This window comes from Manacus candei, unplaced genomic scaffold (genome assembly GCF_025592945.1).
Source record: "Manacus candei isolate 608988 ecotype Guabito, Panama unplaced genomic scaffold, ASM2559294v1 h1tg000064l, whole genome shotgun sequence".
NCBI classification, from domain to species: Eukaryota; Metazoa; Chordata; class Aves; order Passeriformes; family Pipridae; genus Manacus; species Manacus candei.
The window spans coordinates 911,729-934,262 of NW_026138112.1; the positions used below are offsets into that span (position 1 = coordinate 911,729).

The 22,534-nt window shown below is 47.7% G+C and overlaps 1 long non-coding RNA gene across 2 annotated transcripts; it reads left to right on the forward strand.

Annotated features, from left to right (window-relative positions):
- Positions 1-3,144: 3,144 nt before the first annotated feature.
- On the forward strand, positions 3,145-13,126 carry LOC127478957 (uncharacterized). 2 transcript variants are annotated; one of them, XR_007907424.1, is made up of 4 exons: positions 3,145-3,405; positions 4,460-4,568; positions 12,523-12,669; positions 13,051-13,126. It is a non-coding gene; the product is annotated as an uncharacterized LOC127478957 (long non-coding RNA). The 2 variants fall into 2 exon arrangements; XR_007907423.1 differs by having other exon boundaries at positions 12,523-13,114.
- Positions 13,127-22,534: the final 9,408 nt, after the last annotated feature.

Below are 22,534 nucleotides of genomic sequence, written 5' to 3' on the forward strand. Positions count from 1 at the left end.
CACGACCTCCAACTTTTTCCTGTGTGGAGACATGATTCCAACTTAGGTTGGCTACACGCTGTGTTCTTTCTGACACATTTTGACAAATTGGGTTTGATTTTACCCTGGAGGTCTTTCCAGACTTAATTTTATGATTGTGGAAGGTCATCAAAAGGGTAGTGCTATTTAAAGACCAAATTGTGTCACATTTACTCACGGGACTAATGCTCTTTTTCTTGAAGATGTCCATTCATTTCAGTGGAACTACACATGGAGTAAATGGCATCAGTTGTAAGCAGAGGCACTTGAGCCTGTCTTACTCATCTCAGTGGACTACTGAGAGAGTGAAAGTCAAGTCCTTGTCCTTGCCATTGATTTTCCAGCCCCTGTTATTTGGAGGTGGTTTTCTGGCCCCCTCTAGTGACTGCCCACATGGGGATTTATGGATGAGATCCAACCTTTTTGCAGTCAGAAACAGCCATTTCCACCCCAAGAGTAAATGGCCTAAATTTTAGAAGTGGCATTTAAAATCCTGGGTTTGTTCCCCTTTGCTCACAACACTCTCAGGAGCATCACTTTCCAACTTGGTGGATCACATTTCCAACCTGGTGGGGCTTCTTATGGCACTGGGAACTGCTCACAGTGGTTAAGGGTGAGGCAATTCATACTGATGTTAATGTGGTGCCACAGCCCTGGTTATACTCCCATAGTCCAAAGGTTCACGTTCCTTAATGGAAGTTGGATGTTTTTGGGGTTACAGCTGCAGTACCAAAGGAAGAGCCATGAGTTAATCAGAGAATCATTTAGGTTGGAAAAGCCCTCTGAGATCATCGAGTCCAACCATTCCCCCAGCACTAGCAGGCCCACCACTAACCCACATCCCCAAGAGCCACATCCACAGGGCTTTTGAGCACCTCCAGGGATGGGGACTCCACCACTTCCCTGGCTATCCCGTGCCACTGCCTGAGCACCCTTTTCATGAAGAAATTTTCCCTGATATCCAATCCACACTTCCCCTGGCATAGCTTGAGGCCATTTCCCCTCATCCAGTCCCTTGTTCCTTGGCAGCAGAGCCTGATATCCTCCTGGCTTCCCCCTCCTGTCAGGGAGCTGCAGAGCCAGAAGGTCCCCCCTGAGCCTCCTTTTCTCCAGGCTGAGCCCCCCCAGCTCCCTCAGCTGCTCCTCTGTGGATCAGAATGTGTGACCTACTGAATTACAGTGAAACCCGGGGTGAGGCTTGGAGTTCATAATGAAAAGGTATTTTTCAAAGTCTTCCTTTTTCTTATTCTTTTCATACTACTGGAACTGCAAAAGGAATCTCATTTAAAATATGAATTAGAAATTTTATACTTCTAATGGCTCTGTGTTCTTGAGAAGCAGATACTTATCACAGGCCTGTTTTCTTGGGGGAGTGTGCAAGGAGCTTTTGGAACAGGTTTCCTACTTTTTGGCTAATGAGGAGTGGGACAATTATTTATTCCAAGAAGCTGGAGCAGGGTTGACAGCCTGGGGGTAGACCTGAAAGAACAGTAACACTTTAGGCTTTAGTTGCTTTGAGATCCTTTAGAAACAACTGCCTTGATCTTTTAGTGCCCTGGTAAATCATTTATTCTGATCACCTACTTCAAATTCCCTCTCACCCATCCTATGGGATGGAAGGAGCTGGGTATAGAGCTCCTGGCCATAACCCAGCAGGTGAACTGCAACAGTGCAGAGCTTCAGCTGGGCTCCCAGAGCACCTGGCAAAGCTCCTGGGTCAGGAGCAGCCCCAGAAATTCAATTCCTCTGACAAACAAGGTGTCTGGAGCTGGAGGTTTTGGATGGGATTTCTCCCCTCTCAGGTTGCAGGCTGCAGCCAGGACACATGCTGTGGAACACACTGCATCCCCTCTGCCTCTCCCTCCTCCCACATTGTCTTGGTGCTCCCTGACAATGTTTCAATTCCCCTTCACTTCAGCATGACCAGGGTCCCCCGGGTTACCCGGTGATTCATCTCTCTGGAATTTGGGAGTGCTGCTTCTCTGCTCCTACCCAGACTGGCAAGGGGGTTATTAAAGCATCGGAGATTAACCAGAACCTCTTTTGGTGAATGTTTAGGTGAAGAGCACTTGATGCCAGACGTTATTTTCCGTGTGTGTTCTGACACCAGACTTCGCTACTGCACCTCACGTTTCTCTGTGTGCGTGGGTTTGAACACCTTTTCCAACCACAACCCTATTAGAGGACCCCTGCTGCTTTGGGAATGCACATTGGGAATGACTTCAAGTGGAAGCGTGTTTGGATTGTCCTACTTCTATTTCTGAAGCCCTCTCAAGGGAGCTCGCTCTCTCTTCTCACCCCATCGCTTCCGATGGGGCCGAGTCACTGCATTCCGTGCGCGCACAGTGACACCTCAGAGAGACTTGGACTGTTCTCTTGTCTCACTTCCACTCTCTTCCAGGCTGGATGCACACCCTGGAGGTATGTGGTTTGTCTCAAGATATAAGACTTCCCCCCTCAGAAACTACATTACTTCAACAAGCCACAAAGGGCTGGCAAGAGGGAGAAGGATTGTTAGAGCAGCTTTCCTGGGAGATCTCCTCTGTGGACTCCACGCAGCTGGAAACAGCCTCTCCCTCTCCTGAGCTCACGTGTGTGGGCAGACACACATTCCCTCATGCAGCAGTTTCCCTGATGTGTGAGCACAGACACAAACACTTGCTTACAGAGGCACAAATACCTTCCCTGTTGTCCTTGCACGGGCGGAAATTCTCTGAGCGCGCGTGATCGTCACCCCCTGCAGCCCCCAACCTGCTCTTCCTGCAGGTGCATCAGTGCCCCAGAGCACGTGCACCCCTCTCCTGCATGCACAGGTATAGGTGCATCTACACAGCCTGCAGAGGTGTTGCAGAATTTGGAGGGAGAGATGAGCAAACTGAGCCTGAAGGGACCTCTTGAGGTTTAATCCAACCACTGTTCCAAGGAGGCTCACACCGAGTTCAGAAAAGGTTGCTCAGGGCTCTGTCCAGTCAGATGTTTAAAACCTCCTGAGTCAGAGATGTGATAGCCCTTTTTTTTTCTTTCCTTATACCCAGGCAGAACCTTCACTCCTTCAATGTTTCTCCTTTTTTTGACCTTTAATGTGTCTCTGACCCCCCCTGCCACACACCTGAGCAAAGAGCCTGGGTCTGTCTCCCTGTACATGCCATGTGATCAAGAAGGCTACAATTAACTGCCCCTAAAACTTGAACAGGGTGGACAAACTCCCTTCTCTCAGCTTATCTCCATAAATCCAGCCCCTTGACTGTCTTCTTGGTGGCTCCCTGTTGCATTTGTTCAGGTTTATCAACATCTCCCTGGTACTTGGGAGCTCACAACTGGGAATACACCAGATGGGATCTAACAACTCACAGAGGGATAACAGTTTCCCTTGGCCTGTTGGCACAGGTGAGTGTGCTGTGAGCTTTCCTTGCTGCCAGGTGAGCTGGGTGTCCAAGTGCTCTTGGTTAGAATTGAAGGGATAACAAAATACTCAATACAAAATCCAAACACCAAGCTTTGCTTCTTACCTGTCTGGGCTCAGATTTAATGGATCTGAGATCTCAAACAGTTCCAGGACCCTCTCCAGGAGATCACAGCAGCTGATCCAGCTTTGGGAGAACAGAATGGATCAGATGACCTGCCAGATCTCCTGCACATCTCATATTTCTTTGATGTGACCATTTTTGCGCCTCTTTTGTTTGTTTTGACCACTGAACATTTTCCCTTTCCTGTATTTGGAGGGATTCAGCCATTTGAAATCTTCCTTTCCTAGTATCCAGTGTCCACACTGGTCACAACCATAACTGCCCAAATCACAGGTTTAAAATCTTGAAGTAGTTAATTTGGGGAAGAACCTCAGACTCCCTGGAGGCTCCTACCTACCTGTTACCTTGTGAGGCATGTGCTGAAGGGGAAGGGTATTTTTTTTCAGCTTGTTTTCAGACCCCAGTTGGGAGATCCCCTGTTCATACACTTTCCAACTTAAAGTGGAAGGGAATCCTGAGCAGAGCCCTTCAGGTGAATGGGAAAAATGGAAATATAACTTCAGGGTTTCGTTTTGAGAAAAAGAATCTAAAGGAATCTTTCGCTTTTTCCAGCCTTTTCCCATTTTTTGCAGTGAAAAGTATTTGCTAAATTTTGCAAATGCTATTGGATAACCCAAATCTGGCTAATCCAGTATTGTGGTGACTAAAATATGAGGCTAAAAAAATTCCCCCAGCACCAGGCTGTGTCCTGTTTGTGAGGCTGATTTCACATAACAGTAACTGTGGTGCAATCCAAACACCTGCCAGGTGGGCATGAAGTGATGTGACCTTGTGACTGTCACAGTCAGCTTGGTTTCAAACCAGGAGGAAATCTGGAGCAGGGTGTAGTTTTTGGGGAGGTGTTTCTTTCTCATTGTAGTTCTTATCTTCGCCACGTTTTTGTGATTTATTTCTTTTTCTTTGCCATAAATCAGCCTGCTGGTGAGAAGATGACTTTATCCAGGAACTCTCCACTGCTGAAGGAGCTGAAGGCTAAAGACTCTCATCTGTCCCCAAAAAGCAGGAAGCCCAGCCATGGATGAGGTAAGCACAGCAGCCTGAAATGGCTTTGAGTGTTTTACTCAGTGCAGTGCAGGGACCACCAGTGTGTAGAAGTACGTGTTGTACTGGTGGTTAACCAGCAGATCGTGGAATGGTGACCTGGGGATGCTTTCAGTCATGGACAGCTGTGGATTTGTATTTATATACACCTGTTTTACCTACCTAAGGCTCGGAGTCGGGGAGACTGATTTTGGGTTTGCTCAAGATCAGTATTTGCTGGAATGACTTAAGGCTGATAATATGTCAATAGAAAATAGCAGTTGAGATCTATTATATATTTCCAAAGATGCTTACTTGTAAGACTTCAGTAACAATTATTTGTGAACTGTCTTTAAATTCACACAAGTGTGACCACCCCTCTCTGTTCATGTTCCCGTGTGCACCCTCAGTGGGCAGTGTCTGAGGACATCATGCACGTGTGAGGAGGGATTTCTTGTTTGGTGTGGACATCCTTCCACTCAGGCAGTGCCAGCGAGATGTTCATAGAATCACAGACTGTGTTGAGTTGGAAGGGACCTTAAAGTTCATCCACTTCCACCCCCTGCCATGGGCAGGGACACCTCCCACTAGCCCAGGTTGCTCCAAGCCCTGTCCAACCTGGCCTTGGGCACTTCCAGGGATCCAGGGGCAGCCACAGCTTCTCTGGGCAACCTGTACCAGGGCCCCACCACCCTCACAGGGAAGAATTCCTTCCCAATATCCCATCTAACCCTGCCCTCTGGCAGCAGGAAGCCTTTCCCCTTTGTCCTGTCATTCCAACCCCTTGTAAAAAGTCTCTCTCCAATCTTCTTGTAGGCCCCCTTTAGGTACTGGAAGGCTGCTATAAGGTCTTCCCAGAGCCTTGTCTTCTCTGGGCTGAAAATGCTGTCCATGTTCATGGGCAGGGTTGCAGGCTGTGTTCACCTGTGTCAGGATGTGCCTCTGTCATTTTGCACAGTTCCTCCAAACCATCACACGGGTGCATTTTAGGACAGAAGGAGCCCTGGCCAATTCAGGAAGTGACACATGCTTTTACATTCAGGGGCCAAATCCAGATTTTCCCGCTGAAGCCAAAAGTATAAGCAACACAATTCCATGAGCATGTTGCCTCTGAGTGACAGTTTGAGTGCAGGGGGGTGACTGGGTTTGGCTGAGCTCTCTATTGCTCTGAAAAGAGCAGTCGATGCCCTTGACTAGCAAGTGATGCCAAGTGCCACATGTGTGATAATGGCCAGGGGCCTGGTCACTCTGCCCAGCCAGTCCCTGAGGATTTGGGTCTGGCCAGTAGCAGCCAGAATGCTTGGGAGACAAGTTTCTGTATGAAATTCTTCTCCAGTGGAAGGTATCCCTGCCTCTGGCAGGGGAGCTGGAATAAGATGAGCTTTAACCCAAACCACTCTGTGATTCTGTGTAATTTGTGTTGCTGCTCTGTAGGGACTAAAGGGTAAAATCTCTCCTTTGTCTCAGATACAGAACACAAAGTGAAAATCTGTGACCCTGCAGGTTCCCAGGTTGCTGTCTGTGTGTGTGGATCTGGGTGTAGGGTGGGTTATCCTGCTGTTGGCAGGGGTGAATATGTGGGAGAGCAGAGCCTGGTCACACGTCTGTGTCGGTGCAGCTGCTGATGAACACGAGGGTGTTTGTGTCGGAGCTGTCTGGGGCAGGAGGTGCATGTGCTGTGTGTTATTCTCACATCCTTGCTAGCAGCAAACAATGTCACGTCCCTACCTGGACTGCAATGTGACACACACCTCAAAAACAGCAGCAAAGATGAGCTCCAGAGCCACAGGAGAAAGCAGAGCTGCTCTTTTTTTGCTCATCAGCCAGGAAATCCTGCCAGCCCCGGCAAAGCATGCCGGGATCCAAACCGGCTTTTGGGCTGGGGCTGGAGGGGGGGAGCGAAAGAGAAGCAGTAATTTGTTTGCCATCGCCCTGGAGCCAGGAAATCCAAACCTCAAGCATTTCCCAGGCCACAGCACGTGGGAGTCGGGGGAGAGTGTCAGGAGTGGCTCCCAGGAGCACACCCACCCGTGTGCACACGCACGGGGAAGGGGCTCCGCTCCAGCACCACCGCCGAGATGCTGAGACCATCTCGAGTTTTCAGGCCATAGCTGTCAGGATGCTTCGGTATATTCATCACCCCCCACTCCGTGGTGATAAAAATTTACACAGCCAACGAAACGAAGATTAATTTCATGTGAAAAGCTGACAGAATGGCCCATGTCATTGCTTTATTTGTGCCAGCACTCAGTAACTCGGTGCAAGTTCCATCGAGGTGGCAGACACCCCGTCCCCTTGAGCCATCTCGTCTCCTCTCTAATGATGCCACCGTTTTGACAAAACCAAGCAACACAGCCGGTATGTGCGAATTTGGAATTAATTTCCCTCGGAAAGGTCAAGTATGTTAATGAGCTTTTGGCTGCCCGCGTTTTCCCTCTTGTGTTTTCCCCCCCCCTTAATGGGGGGAAGAGGGTGGGGGGGGCAAAAAAGAAGGGGGAGAAATAATTACAGAAATAAAAAGGAAGGAAGGAGGAAAAGAAAGAAGCTGTGAGGATTTGGAAGAGGCAGGATTCAGCGGGGTTTTTCAGGGGCTCTCCTCTTCCAGGACTGAGGCGGGCTAATTGTATCAACGCAAGTCTGTGCAGTTTGCTTGGAGCTGTTGAGCAGGGCCAGGGATGTCATGGATAGCAGAGTTGGTGTAACCTGGCACAGAGGGGGTGAATTGCACCTCCTTTGCACTCAGGGACTGAAGGCAGCCCTGTGTGTTGGCAGCTGCCTTCGTTTTCCATCACGGAATGGCTGAGCTCGGCTCAACGCGGGGCTCTGTGTGCTGGGCGAGCAGAGAGCAAGGGAAGGTGAGGGAAAGAAGGATTTCCATTATGAGAGGAAGCTGGAAGAAAGCTCAGCTGCTCTGGGAGAAAGGCCAGGGCCCACTAATTCATCCAGCTTAGAAACAGGACAAACAGGCAGTTTAAAGAGAAATTGTCCATACAAATGGCATGAGATGTTTGAACTAACTATGATGCCAGCCACTGTGTTCCCCAAATTCCTGCCTTTATTCCTGCAAGTTAGAATTTGCCACTTTCTGGCATCCTCATGGCAGGAATTGCTTTGATATCTCAAGGGGTTGGGTGATGATCAACGGGAGGAAAGGTGGTGAAAGCAGCAGATGATGTGTCAGGGCATAAGGGAGCAAAGCTGAACTCCTGGCTCTGTCCCACACGAGTCACACTCACCTGGATAGGACATTTAGGGTAGGAATCATCTCACCTAATTTTAGTCTTCTTAGGCAAAGTATCCAGACTAAACTAATTGTCCAGGTTTCTCTTCTTGATAACAGAGAACAGTAAGGAGGAACATATATCCCACCTAATTTAAGATGAGAGAAATTCCATTCTGGCAAGCAGTTTCTTTCTCATTGAATATAAAGTGAACTTAAACAATTAGTTTGGACTGAACCCCTACCTTTTAGAGGCTTAAAATTATGGGGTGTGATTTCCTCCTCATTCTCTTCTCCCTGCTCCCATTCTGGCTCTTATTTCTATATATCCTACAGGCAGAGGAAATCCAGTGGGTCTCATGGTGGCTGTATTGGCAGGGTAGGATCAATGCCTTTCCCTCAGCTTGCTCAGGCTGGCTCCATGCTTATCCACTCTTGTGGCAACACAACCTTTGGCTGTGATCTGGTCCTTCCTGCCTCACACTGCTGGAGCCAGCCCAGCACACGGAATCTTGGGCATTGTCCAGGAAGCCTTTGTTGACTTTGGAGGGTGCATGTTTTGCCATCCTGGCCACAGTGCAAGGAGAAACGACGTGCAATGTAACAGTGCTGGTGTCACATTTAAGGGTGTCTTTAATTAGGGGGTTGCTCTGTTTTGCACCTTACCCAGCTGGTTCTGGTGTGTGGGTCCATCCGTGCGTGGCCCTGGCGTGTTCCCCACATGACTCATCCTGCAGCAGGGCTGGGACACGGATTTCCAAAGCACTCAAGTGGCCAAACTTAATGATTTTCAGCTGACTCCCAGCACTGTCCTGAACAAGGAATTCCTACCCATAAACCACTGTGCTGCCCACGCTCTCCCCCTCTCCCCCAGGCTCTCTGGTGTCTGTGGAGGCACATTCTGCTCTGCTGACCCTGCTGCAAGGTGGGGTGGCAGTTGGGGACAGTGAGATTCACCAGAGGAGCTTTGGGCTGTCCTTCTCACATGTGCTTGCCCAAATGGTCTCAGAACATTCATGGGCAGCACCAGATGTATATCTTTCCTCTCTAGAAGTTGTTGTGTTGTTAAGTGGTTGCTTTATTCCTCCTCAGAGGAAGTTTCTGTGATGGAAGGAAATTATCTGTTAAGCTCCGCTAAGGTATAAATTTAACAGTAAATATTCATTTGTGCACAGGACAAAGGGGGTACAAGAGATATTTAAAGTATTTCAGTGGCAAATGGTATTTTGAGTCCTCAGTTCTGGCAACAAAAAGAACACAGGAGGTGTCTGCACAGAGATTGCCTCGTTCATGGCCATGGTGAAGTAGGGCATCCCTGTCCTGTGGTTGCCTGGGGTATCAGAAGAGGATGAGATCTATAAGAACTTGAGTTCTTAGGGAACTTCTCAGCCAACAGCTCCCTGGGGCTTTAGCTGAACTGTGGGATATTCAGTGTTTCCCAACTCTCGTGTCAAGGACCATCTCCTCTCTCCCCAGCTGTGAGATGTGGCTCTGCACCATTTCTGTGTCCTCCCCTCCCACGCTCTGGTTTCCGTAGGGAGGAATCCTGGGGATGTGAGTCAGGGAGCTGTAGGGGTCTGTCACCAGTGGGAATGATTCAGGCCTGAGACAGCACAGCACACCTACCCCCTGATTTACAGATCGCCCTAGGGACACTCAAAGCCACATTTTCCCAACATGCCAAATTCTTGAGAAAACCCAGCCACTTGTTTTGGTGCTTAAATAGAAACATAACCCCTCAGAACAGGCACAGTCTATGAGATGCATCAGGGCAGTGAGTCTGCTCTCCCCTCCTATGCTCCTCCCGTGTTCATGGATATCATGGAGCACGGTGTCCCTTCATCCCTGTGTTGTGAGGGTTGTTTGTGCCATCTTCTCTCAGCTTCTGTTTCTTTCTGTCCCTCTGTTTCTCCCCAGTGTGAGAGCACTGGTGCCTGCAATGGGAGGTCACCAGTGAGGTTACTCAACTGGCTCCAAGTATTAAGGCTTCCTGCTCTGCTATGAAGAGCTGCCAAGCCCCCCCTCCCCGCTGCTCACCACAAACCCAGTGCCTGTTTGTCTCCCTCTCTCCCCTTCTCATCCCTCCTCCTACCAAGACATTCAAATCTCTCCCCAGCAGACAGAGTGGGAGGACAAGGCACCCCGAGCAACCTTCAGATGGGTTTGCCTGAGTTCCCAAAGCAGTGTGGCCACATGTTGTCTTTGCCCCTTATCGATGTTGCCAGAGGGTGAACTGTCCCCATCTGTCCCTCCAGAGTCTGTGGCAGGTTCCCATCAGGACCTGACCCAGTAGCTGGGCTGACAAAAGGCTTTTATTTCCACTGGAAAATGTCATCGGGTTCTTCTACCATCAGGCTGAGGGGATCCACGGATAAGTGTGAAGGGGTTCATGAGCAGTGTTTGAGGAGAATGTGAATTTTGTCAGCTGGTGGGAATGGGCTGCACAAGGACCTGTAGCTTCCTCACAAATCTGGTAGGGGGGTACAGATATATAAGAGTTAAAAATCTCTGCCCTAGGCATGAACCTGGGGAAAGACAAGGAATCTCCTGTCCCAAAGGAAGTGAAATTTTGCCAAGGGCAATGTGGCAGTGGGTGATCAGCCTAAAGGGAGAGAGCTGCCTTTGGTGGGCATCTGGGCATGTGGGGAGGGAGCAGAACACAGGGAGAGCTTTATTTACAGGAACAGGGCATGAACCAGAGATGAGAAACAGTTAGAACAGGGTCCTGTGAGGAGCAGAGGACATAAATAAGGTGGGAATGGGGGGAAGATGGGAGGGGTGGTCACAATTTTTGAAACAACCAAGGGGAGTGGGGATGCTGCTCCAAAAAGCACCGCAGAGATCAACCACATTCAAGTAAAAACATAATTTTCTTTAAGAATAATACAGAAGCCCCACACACAGGATGAGGAAAAGCTGCCTGCTCCACCCCACTATGTGCTGAGGTAAGGGTAAAACCAGAGCCCCTCGGGCAGGAGCCTGCCAGTGGTGCACAGTCGGCCTTGGACACATCTGGGGTGCTCCAGTTGGCAACGATCCTGCTCTCAAAGCAGAAGAGAAACAGCTGCTTTGGAAGAGGATTTTAGGCTCTCCAGCAGTGGCTGAGTCCCCTCAGCTCCTTGTCTTTGCTTCTAACTCCCTTTCTTAAAGATCTCCCAGGAGATTTCCCACTGCTGTCAGTGCTGCTGGGGTCACCAGCCAGGAGCTCTCATCTTTTTCCCAGGAACTGTGAGGCTGCAGGAAACGTGCCCCGAGGAGTTCTTTGTGAGCATCACACCTGAATTTACCCCACTCTCTCCCAGTTTATGCTAAATGGAGACCACAGAGACCTCATTTAATGACTGGGTTTGTGTAGGTGTAAAGCTCTTTGAGGTCTCCATAAACATGGGTGTTTATTCATTTGGAGTTCATTTTGATTTTCTTTTAAGATTAATTCGTTAGCAGGGAGAAAGCCAAAGCCTCACTGCTAAAAATCCAGGTCTTGGTTTGGTTTTGTTTTAAACCATGAAACAAGTATAAATTAACTAATTTCTAATTATGATCTCATGGGGCTGGTCCTTCAGGCTGCCCCCATCCGTGTGGTCTGTGTTCTGGGAGCTCACAGACAAGGAAAAGCTGAGAAAAGCATTGAAATAGGAGGACTGGGGGCAGCTCTTGCCTTGTTTGATGGCACCCTGTATTAGCTGCTCCTTTGGTTGTTAGGGATATCACATTCCAGGGACGCATTGCTGTGGTTAAGGGGTGAAGTGAGACAAATGAGAGGACAGAGGTTACACACATGAGCTACAAGGATGTCCCCATTTTGATGCCAGGTAGAAAATCAGATGGAGTGTGTTTGCTCCTGCCCTGGGGCTAAGAGCAACAAAGGGAAAGAGCAGGGGATTTATCTAACTACAGTCTAATATTCCTTTGGCTGCAGCAAAGGCTGCAGCACTTCCCGGCTATCGGCTGGTGCTTTCACTCACACACATCTGTGATTGATGGGCAGAGAGTATAAACACCTCATTAGTGCTATAATTCACTGGTTAGGGCTCAGACTGGGCTGTGGGAGGGAGGGGGGGGGAAGAAAGAGTTGAGAAAGTTTAATAAAGGAAAAAAAAAAATGGAAGAAGGGGAAGAGCGGATGTAAAGGCCACACAAATCATTCCGGGGAGTTATCTGACCTGCTTTGAAAACTTTAATTGCTGATAATGGACAACCTGTTGGGTGGTATTTTATTAACACTAATAGATTTTTACGGGATATTTCTCACATTGCTCTCCCAGAGCCCGAGGAATACATTAAATATTAAAAGTTAATGCTCTTGGTTGCTGTTTCAAGGATGCCCCGCTGATAACGAGCTTTCCCGCAAGTTAGAAACCAGGAGAAAACATGAGCTGCCTTTGCCACTTACGGCCTCTGCAATAATAATGAGGAAAACACTTGAAGCCTGTGTGCACCTTGCAGCTGAGCTGCTCAAGTCTGGCCTAAATGCTCTGTGAGGGCAGTGCCCAGCCCAGAGCTGGTAGCTGCATCTGATCTCCAGTCCTGGATTTACAAGAGCTGGATTCCAGAGTCCCACGCTGAAATGTTTGTAACCCCCATATGCTGCTTTACATTTCAGTTATTCAAAGCAGAGGCTGAGCCGACAACCCATTCCTGTTTCTCAAGAGAACTTAGGTCTGAAATGGATGATATTTTTCTTTAATGTGCTGAATGGTTTTATAAAAGTGTTGCTTCCGCACTGATCTGTTACAGAAATGACCCAGCTATCTGGAACAGAAATGGAAGCACCCCAGGAAACATCTGTAGAGGCCTCCAGGACTGTAGGCAGCAAGGGGAGGTTCTGGAGGAGGCTCCAAAGTCCTGCACACAGCAGACAACCCTCAAAGTATGGAAAAAAAGGTCAGTTCTGTGCTGTAAAGAGATAGATTCAAGCAGCCCAAGAAAGAGAAGAAGTTAATGCAACACTGGGGAGGTTTGCTGGAGGGAAAGTAAATTTGAAACAGGATGAGCAGTAACCAGCTTGTGTGGTGAGTCGGGGGGCTTGTGTTAGGACTGGAAAGTCATAATGCACTTTTGTGCTCGTGGGTAAAACCTGGACTTCCCCTTTAGTGCCTTCTTTGGGTGCACCAGCACGGCCAGCAGTGATGCCCTGGGCCTAGAAAGCCGAGTTAAATCTGTTAGCCCTGCCTGTGGTGGCCTTCCTCTTTGGAGTCGTGTCATCTTCCCTGGCGGCAGCACCGGGCTCGGTTTTGGATCTCACTCTGACCTCTGTTTGTGCAGCCCCCTTCTTGTGCCAAACCAAGGTGGGCTGGATGGCCCCATCCATGCTCCCTAGAACAGCCCTGGTCCAATCCTGGTGATTAACTCAGCTTTCCAGGCCTGCTTGGCTGGAGAACAGCTTCACTGTCAGGCCAGCTAGACCTTACCAAGAGCCTGGTTCCAGCTGCCAGGCCTTTCTGTAGGCAGCCTACAAGAAGATGGATTTCCATACCTCCTTTCTCAGTAAGTGTTTTCTTGTAGTCATGCCACGAACTGTTGGAGCTGGATTATCTTGGTCTCCTCACTCTCCTCACCGTTGGTTTTTCCAGACAAGGAGGAGAAGCTGTCCAAACTACCTACTCACCCTTGGCAGCCACTCCCACCCTCCTTGCTTAAAACAAGACATCTTCTGTATCCCTCTGTATTCCATGCCCCATTTCTGTGGAAGTTTTTCAGGTTAAGTAAAGGGCTCAGCTGCTCTGGGGTGGTGCAGGCAGAAGAGGAGAGGCTCCAGTTCAGTCTCCTCTAAGTCTGGCTTTAATAATTGAGATCTCATTTTGGCATCTTGAAGCCGAGCTGCTAGAGCCAGTTTTCTGAGGAGTTAGGGACTGATCACAGAGACCAGTTGTCTTCTCTTACATATGGACCTGCTCAGGTCAGAAACGTGCACTGCAGGTTTTAGACTTTGCTGGGGAATATTTCATTAATCCTGTCTGCACTGGGGGGTGTTAAGGGCCTTCAGGGACTGGACACCAGCTTGTCTGTGTCAGTTGAGTTAAATGCCATTTTTTTTCCCCCTAGAACATTCCCCAAGGAGTCTTAATATGAATATACAGATGGTTAGTAAGTATGTTTTTTGTCCTGCAGTAAATGACACCACAGCAGCTGCAAGGTAGGTGCAAATCAAACTGGGAACTTCAGTTTCTGGAAGGTCTTACCTTCTGAGTTAGACCAGGTGCTGAAGCCATGATGGGGCACGGACAGGGCCAGTCTCTTGCTTTCCTTGAACACAGAGTCTTTAGATTGCTTGGACTGAACTCTCTCCAGGTGGTTTAAGAGTCTTTTCAAATTGTGTATCTTCTGTCTCTGAAAGAAGGATTTGAATCACAGAACCACAGAATGGGTTGGGTTGGAAGGGACCTTAAAGTTCATCCAGTGCCACCCCCTGCCATGGGCAGGGACACCTTCCACTAGACCAGGTTGCTCCAAACCCTGTCCAACCTGGCCTTGGACACTTCCAGGGATCCAGGGGCAGCCACAGCTTCTCTGGGCAACCTGTGCCAGGGCCTCCCCACCCTCACAGCCAGGAATTCCTTCCTAATGTCCCACCTAACCCTGCCCTCCCCCTTTGGCCATTCCCCCTTGTCCTATCAGTCCAGGCCCTTGTCCAAAGCCCCTTCCCAGCTCTCCTGGAGCCCTTTTAGGCTCTGGAAGGGGCTCCAAGGTCTCCCCAGAGCCTTCTCTTCTCCAGGCTGAACAATCCCAATTCTCTCAGTGAATTTGGGAGGAAGTTGCTTGGAGGGTAATGGGGAAGAAGAGCCAGGAGAACTTGGTACAGTGGTAAATCCTTTGGCTCCCACACTCCAGGATGTGCTTTGTTTCTAAACTGCTGTTTAGCGATAAAATGGTCTTAGTTACTTAACAGGAATTGACTTTGTCCCTTCTCCTCCCCCTGGCAGCCCATCCGTTCTCCCCGTCTCCCCTCCAGTGAGGGCAGCTTTTCCTGATTGACCCCACAGGCTTACGAAAAACCTTTTTACTTAAACGTGTATTGACCTCAGTCTTGCTGCCCAGTGAATTATGTCACAGCTGGCAATCTGAAAGCCATAAATCAGGGCTCCGACCCGGGGAGCTGTCTCCTGATGACACGGATCTGAGCCTTCATCGATGAAGGTTGTACCAGGTGCCTTCGTGTCTCTGACAACTGGGGAGGGAATACCCTTTTTATGTTTCTTTTCTGTCGTCATCTCCTAGGCCCTGTGATATTTTTTTTTATTTCCCTTCCCCATCTGTCTTTGCACCGTGTATAAAATTTCCTTCCTTGCCTTAACCCACCCTCCAAAGGGAAAGAAAAGGAACCTGTCGGACTTGACATCTTGGGTCGTCTTAATTCTTAGGCAGTGTGAATTTTGTCAGTCTTTCCTTCCTCCCTTCCTGTTTGATTTTTTGTGTTGATTTGCTGTTGTTTTCCCTGATGTGATTTTATGATCCGGACAAATGCGCTGGACAAATGAGAAATTTAATGGTACTGGAAATATTTCTCCCGTATTTTGTGAAGCAAAGTGATTCCAATAGATCTTTTGCCCCGTGACTTGGGATGTGCTGGCTGGTTGTCACTTTGTGGATGAGGGAAGGGGAATACTCCATGAAATGTGAAGCATCATCACAAATTCAGTCAACCCTTCTGTCTCTATGCAAGTATTGGTCAAGTGGGAAGGAGGGAACTCGCTCCCTGACAGAGTTTGTAAAAGGAAGATCTGCGTCGTGCTTGACTTAAATAGTAAAAATGCCACGAGTTTTCACAATTCCCTGTTCCTTTGGGGAATCAGGGAGGCACAGCTTCATCTTCCTCTTCTCACAGACAAGTATTTCACATCTTGCCTGGGTGGCAGAGCCAGAAAAGGAGGGATATTTGCTTGCTTTCCCACATCTCAAAATAGAGCTACATAAACAATTTTTGACTTTATTCTGTCTATGCTGGAATACAATGCTAGCTGGGAAAGAAAAAGCATATTTTTTAGTTCTTCTAGGGTTAGTAGAAATACTGCCTTGGTGACAGACCCGTTGCTTGTTAGACATCTTGCAACCCTGATTTTATATCTGTGGCACATTCCTTCGATGTTCCACGTGAATTCTTCAGCTCAGGAATGTCTTGACTTTAGGAGATGTTACCTTTTTGTCTGTGTCTTGGCTGACTTCAGGAAAGGCAGACAGATAAGTTTGGAGATAGCTCTGATAATGTGCCTGGTGCTGAGGCCAGACCTGGCAAGGCTGGGATCAGTCCAGGGCTGATGTTGGCTCTGAATGTCACTGGGGAAGCTGGGAGGGCCCTCAGTGGGTTCAGTGCTCTGGATGGAGATCAGACCCTGAGATAACAAGGTGATGACAAACACCTCCAGAAATACTGACACAGAGACAGATAAAAGAAGATGCAGTAATAGTGTGTAGAAATAAATCCTTCTCGTTCTGCTTTTGATCTTCTGCGTTTCTTAAATGTAAGAATTTTCTTAATATCAGTTTCTTACATCATCCATAAGCTCATGCCCTGCATTTTAACAGCCTTACAAAATGTTACTCAAAGAAATGGATCCAGGCATTTATTTTAAAGACACTGGATTAGGCACTATCTGTATTTAGATTAAATTCCTCCCCCACAATGTTTGTGGTACTGGCATGTGCAGCACTGCCCAGAGAGTGGAGCTGGCTGGAAATTCCCTCATCTGCATAAATGCAAATGACTAAAAACTTGGACTGGTGGGAGAAAAATTAGTAGATTATGGGTTTTATTCCTCCTTTATTGATGTAAATCGCAGGCATGTGTAATGATAGCTGTGATTTTAAAGTGGGCTGTGCCCCTTCAAAGAAAATGTGAGCTCATAAATCCTGTGAGATTAGAGATCCTGGGGCCCGATGTGGCAATGGCTCCGGGTTTATGGCATTCCTCAGGACAGCCGGGATAGGATGTTCTGTGACCCGCCTTTTATGAAGATCAAAAGGCTTAAAAACTGTTGAGAATAAGATTTTCACGTCGTCCAGGGGGGAGACACCGAGCTGTCAAGTGGGAGGAGGCTCTTTGAAGTGTGGAGATAAGGACTTTTCTAAGCCCTGGTCAGGTATGAAAGCCATTTCCAGGCGGCAGAGGAGCGTGTCGTTCCACTGGATGCTGTGCCAAGGGAATTCATGGAGCAGGCCAGCTGAGCTGAGCCAGGTGAACACCTGGCAGTGCCTCAGCCAACCCATAAGCAGGACCAAAACCTGAATGTTTGAAGAGGGTTGAAAGGACTGGGAAAATGTAAAGATTAATGTATTGGAGGAGGTGGGAATTATGGGTGGGAATATCTCCCTGTGCTCCAACCAGCCTGAGTCCAGCAAAGCACCCACTGCAGGGAGTTGGAATAAAGGAGTGTACTCCTACAAGGATTATCTCAGCCTTGTGTCTGGGGCAGGTGGGAATGCTCCCAGGGAGCTTCTGGGTGGGAAAAGGGTGAGGAGAGACAGAAAGTGGCCTCACACCTCTGTGTTCTGGCCAAGAGCTGAGCCACTGCAGGGCCAGGAGGGAGGAAGCAATTCCCTGCTGCTGGAGGCCAGGAATAGCTTGTCACTGGTGGGGAATAGCTGTGGGAGAAGCACAGCACTGCTTTCCCGACTGTCCCAGGGCTCACCATCCAGCACAAACACTTACATGTTTGTTCCTTCCCTTCTCAGATTCCTCAGAGGGGTTGGCATTGGCAGCTGGATTATCGTGGTGCCTTGAGAAAGAACTTCTGCACAGCATTTTTCATGTAGGCAAAAGCTGTTAGTGCTGAAAACCTTCCCAAAAAAGGATTCCCCTGAGCTGGTAAGAATAATTTCTGGTCACATTTATAGAGGTTTAAATGGCATCTAGACAAGATAAATATCCTTAATGTTTTGTCATCTTCTTGCTGATGAACTAAAGATACATTTACTTTCCTGTAATGACTTTCTAAGAGAAAACAGCTAAACTAGACAGAACAAAAGTACAATTTCACCACAGATGCTGTTGATACATATGTTTCCTCTGTAATAAGCTCAGTCCTTGACTGACAATAAAATAAGAATTGTCCTTAGCCAACATCTTGAAAGCTGAAGGTGAAAACAGAGTGGTAGGAATCACATGGCTTTATCATCCATGTCCAAGCACTGAATTCCCTCACGGCAACAAATTTGGTTTAAAAAAATCTTGTTGTAATTATCACAGCTCACATAGATACTCTCTAGGAACTGTTGTATGTGGGATTGGTCAGAAACACTTTGATAGTCTGGTTGCTATTGAAAAATGCCATTTCCTGTTGGAAATGGTTGAGGAAATCGCAATGATTTAATTATTTTCTTTTTTTGTTTGTTTTCAGAGGAGTACTAGAGAGAAGGGCCTGACTGGGTTAAAGCCATAGGTTTTATTTAGGTGTTCTTTTTCTTTCCCAATGATTTGTTGCTTCTTTTTCTAGTCATGTTGTGTATAACACATTTCCAGTGTATTTCAGTGGGTCCAGAATGAAATCGTGGAGGGAATATTGAGATTTTGGGGGTTCTTTTCCAAAGCAACACATGAGTAATTAATGAAAGTAAGAAATCATGTTTCAAATGGAACATCCATTCTTTCCCTCGTCCCACCAGTGCTGTTACACTCAGAGGCCAACCCGTGCAAATATTTTAGTAGTAGGATTGCAGAAGGAGCTCCCTGTTTGCTTCTTCTCTCCTCCTGACTGTTCAGGTTTTCTCTGTCATCCTTCTTAAAGCAACAACTTCCCGAATACCAGAGTGGAGAGGAGTGTGTTGTCAACCTTCCCCTCAGCAGTGTGATGTAACGGGCCCACTGGTCTGATTCACAGGGAAATTACTGTGTCCCTGCATCCTTTTAATTGTAGGGTTCAAAACCAAAGCATGGAGACACACATAAATTATTACACTGTCATTTAATCTGGAGTCAGTCCAGTGTGAACCCTGAAAGCCTGGAGCTGGTCCAGCTGAGTGGCAGGAACAGGGCTGAGAGTCCTGGTAAACACCACATGATTTCTGGTATTTGCAGGGCATCTGCTCTGCCTGCCCTTGCAGTACCTTTGGCTGCTCTGGAGAAGCTCCTGGGTGACTGGTGATTTTATTAGGGCCTGGCCCATGGGAGGGTGAGCCATTCAGCTTGTCAGCCTGCTCCCAGAAGAAAAGCTGCAGTGGGAAAAAAAAACCCCTTGCTCTGGGCTTTGAAACCTGAACTGCAGCCAATTCCAGCTGAGGGATGTGACGGTCGCCTTCGCTGTGAAGTTGCCATCTGAACAATGACAGTGTTGTGTGGCTTGAAAGGACCAGTGGAAGGGATAAGTGTCTCTGGTGGCTGTGATGGGCCAGGTCTGTGTCAGAGAGCAGCCCAGACCCCTGGCCTTGCCTCAGACCGTGCACCTCAACATCCACAGTTAAACCTGTTTCAGGGGGACACATATGCATCCCAAATTTTCTCCTCTTCCAACCCCCTTTGGCTGGACCATCTGGCCTTGCTTCTGCTCCTTTGAAAGCTTTGTCTCATTAAACAGCCCTGGGAGCTCAAGAAGGAAAGTCACGGGAGGAGAACAGGAAAGGGGATTGCTAAGAGATGTGCTATTCCTTAATAAAATAATAGCCTGAGAGGAGATCACAGCTTGTAACAACCAGTGAGATCCTGCTGCTAAGATTCCCTGCAAAGCTGCTCCTCTCAGGGCCAAGCTTCCCATCCCCAAAGCCAGCTGTGCTGTGCATGTGCTGCACAGCTCCCCCAAAGTCATGGCATGGAGGGTGAGAGTTATAATGTATTCATCCAAATCACAACCAAATCTCATCTTTTGTTTTCAATTTGTTGGGACAAACAGCTCCTCTCTTTACTATTTATAATTTGGCCCTCCTCTAAGGCCCCAGCTGAAGTCATTGCACTGGGTCTGAGCTAGTTCAGCCTGTGAGATGCTTGAATTAACAACACAGTGGATGGGCAGAGAGGGAGAAGGAGGTTGGTACCTGCTGTGTCCTTTTTGCAGGTGGGGAGCTGAGGCCTGGAAATGCAATAATTTGCCCTGAGTCTAAAAAAGAGGTGGTGGCAGAATAAGACAACAACTCAGCTCTTCTCCACTCAAGACAGAAACACCTTTTTTGATCAGTGTTTTCCACGACAGGTATAATACCCAACCTGAAGGTTGGCTGAGAAATGGTTGCTTTAGAGATCAGTAATATTTATGAACAAAGTCCTGCTGACCTTGGGTTTGCTCCTGCACGGTCGTGTTGGAGGTGAGGGTTGCTGTCTTCCCACCCAGGAATTCCAGTGCACCTCAGACATCTCAAATTTACTGTTTGTGAGGTTTTTGCTTGGACTGTTCATGCAGGTCCAACCACAGATACTGCTCCAACAACCTGGAGAGAGTGTCTGAAGCACTGAAATCCCGTGAGGACAAAGCTATGGGTCCCTTCAGAGCTGGGTGAAACCAAAACTACCAACAAGGCCTTGTTGACATTTTCCTATGGACAGGATTTTGGATGAAGTGAACCAACACCCTTGGCTTGGGGTGATGGCTCAGTGTAACCCATGGGTGACTAGAAAGTATAAATAGTGCAAAAATAGTAGTTCTTATTTTTTTGAAAGAATAAGAAAGTATTCAGATGTTCATTCAGGAAATGTGTAACCCCAAACACCAAGACACCAGCTTCTCTTCTTCACTCAGCTCTCAGTTTATTGTATGGATGTGGCATAAACTTCTTTACAAATCTGTTACATGCTACAGGTATTTTCATCTGTCCAACACTGTGATGTGGTAAAAAGCAATACAAATGCTGTTTGCTATTTACCAGTAAAGAGTGGGGTGAAAAAGCTTGTGTTACAAGAAGAAACATCCCTGTAGAGGCTACACCTCGTTCCAAGAGGCTGTCCATACCCATTTCCCAAGGGTTAGGACTGTGCTATTGCAATTCTTCATGAGATCTTTCTTACACAAGCTGCAAACCTTGCAGCATCTTTCATTCCCTTTGTGCAGACTAGGAGCAGATGTTGGGAGAGGATCCAGGCCTGTGTGTTGCACTTGGGAGAGGCCACATGTATAAATCCCACTTCTTTCTGCAGCTGTAACATACAGTGTATGCACCTTATTATCAGAGAGACATTCAGAGTGCAGGGCAGAGCATAACCAGGAGAATGAAGGGTCTGGGGAGATTTCTCACCGCTCAGAAAAGCTGGAAGAATTTTGTTTGGAGGAAAAGGAGTGAAGAAGGAGGAACCACTTTAAGTACAAAAACGTCTGAAGGGAATAGGGAAGTGCAAGGTTTCAAGGCTATATGAGCTGGTGTCACATGCAGGGATAAGAGAGCCTTGATTTAGGCTAGAGATGAGCCAGCAGGCAAGGAATTTGCTCCAGACAGAGTCCTTCCTAGCTCCTGCATGCTACCATAGCTAACAATCATGTCAATAGGGTTTAAAAGGTGCTTCAGAGGAATTGGGAAGCAAAGACAAATAAGGTGGGTGGCTGAGGGAGGAATGGAAAGTCCAGTGGTTACTGAGTGAGGCTTGAGTGTGATGAAAATCCTGGCTGTGCTCCAGTACAAGATTTCCTATCACATTAATTATATTGCAACAGGCTCCAGGGCTTTCTGTGATACAGACTCTGAGTATCAGAAATGCTGCACAGACACCAGTGGTGGAGTAACAAGATAAAGTTGCTGTGTTGTCTCCCAGCCTTCCACGAAGATGCCCTCAAAGATGAAGCCTGAAACTCCTTGGTGCTGTTCCCTCTGTGCACCTGGGCAGAGAGTGAATGATCTACAGGGAACAAGGAATAATTAGCTCTTGGAAATGTCAGGTTTCTCTCAAAAATTAACTCCATCCCCTTTCTTCTTGGTAACATACATGTGCTCTTGGATGGCATTTTTGTGACACTTAGAGGTGTTACTTGAAAAGTGTTTCTCTGAAAATACAGATATGTGGTCACCTAAACCGAGGTGAAGATACTGGGAATATTGTGGTACTGCCACTGTTTGTTGTGGGCAGGACTCTTGGCAGGTATCTCATGAAATTGTATCTGTTCAAACCAGTAGAACTGAGGGGAGGACTCTCTCTCTTCCCCTCCAGCTCTCTCTTTTTCCCCTCTTTTTCTCTCTGTCTGGGTACACTGGATGGCAAATGGAAAGACAGAAAATCAGTGTGGAAGAAGTGTGGTCTGGGAAGGAGAAGTCACAGCAGGTGTAATGCCACCCTGAACAGCAGTGAAACAAAAGCAGAAGCCAGACAATACTGACAAAAAGAAAAGGAAGGAGCGAGGAGCTGCCCCAGAATGGTCCTTCTTTTCTAGTGGAAAAGGAGAGTCTGATCCTTGTGTTTTCCACTCTTGACAGTGCTACAGTTGCTTTCTGTGACCTGGGTATGAGGTAGATGAGGTGGAGTGTCTGTAGGTAGTGCCTGAGTCACCTTGGTGGCTTCTGTAGTGGGGGAAGATCTGAGTGTAACAGCCACCCTTCTCTGGGAAAGGGTGTCCTGCAATATATGGAGCCAGGATCCCCTTAGACCTGGGATGTGAAGACTGTAAGGCCTGGTTTTCACTCAGACAGTTGGGGTAGGACTGAGGTTGGGTTTGAAGTCTCCTTTATCACTGAAGTGTGGAGATGTAACTTGAGGAGGACAAAAAACCACCGAAGCCCTGTTTGTTACCACCATTCTCCTTTGTGCTAGAAGTGAAGACTAAAGTTTTGTGCTGGCCAAGGAACTCCTTAAATCAGGAAATAGTCTTAGGAGGCTGATTCCAGATGCTTTTTTTTCTAAGCAAAA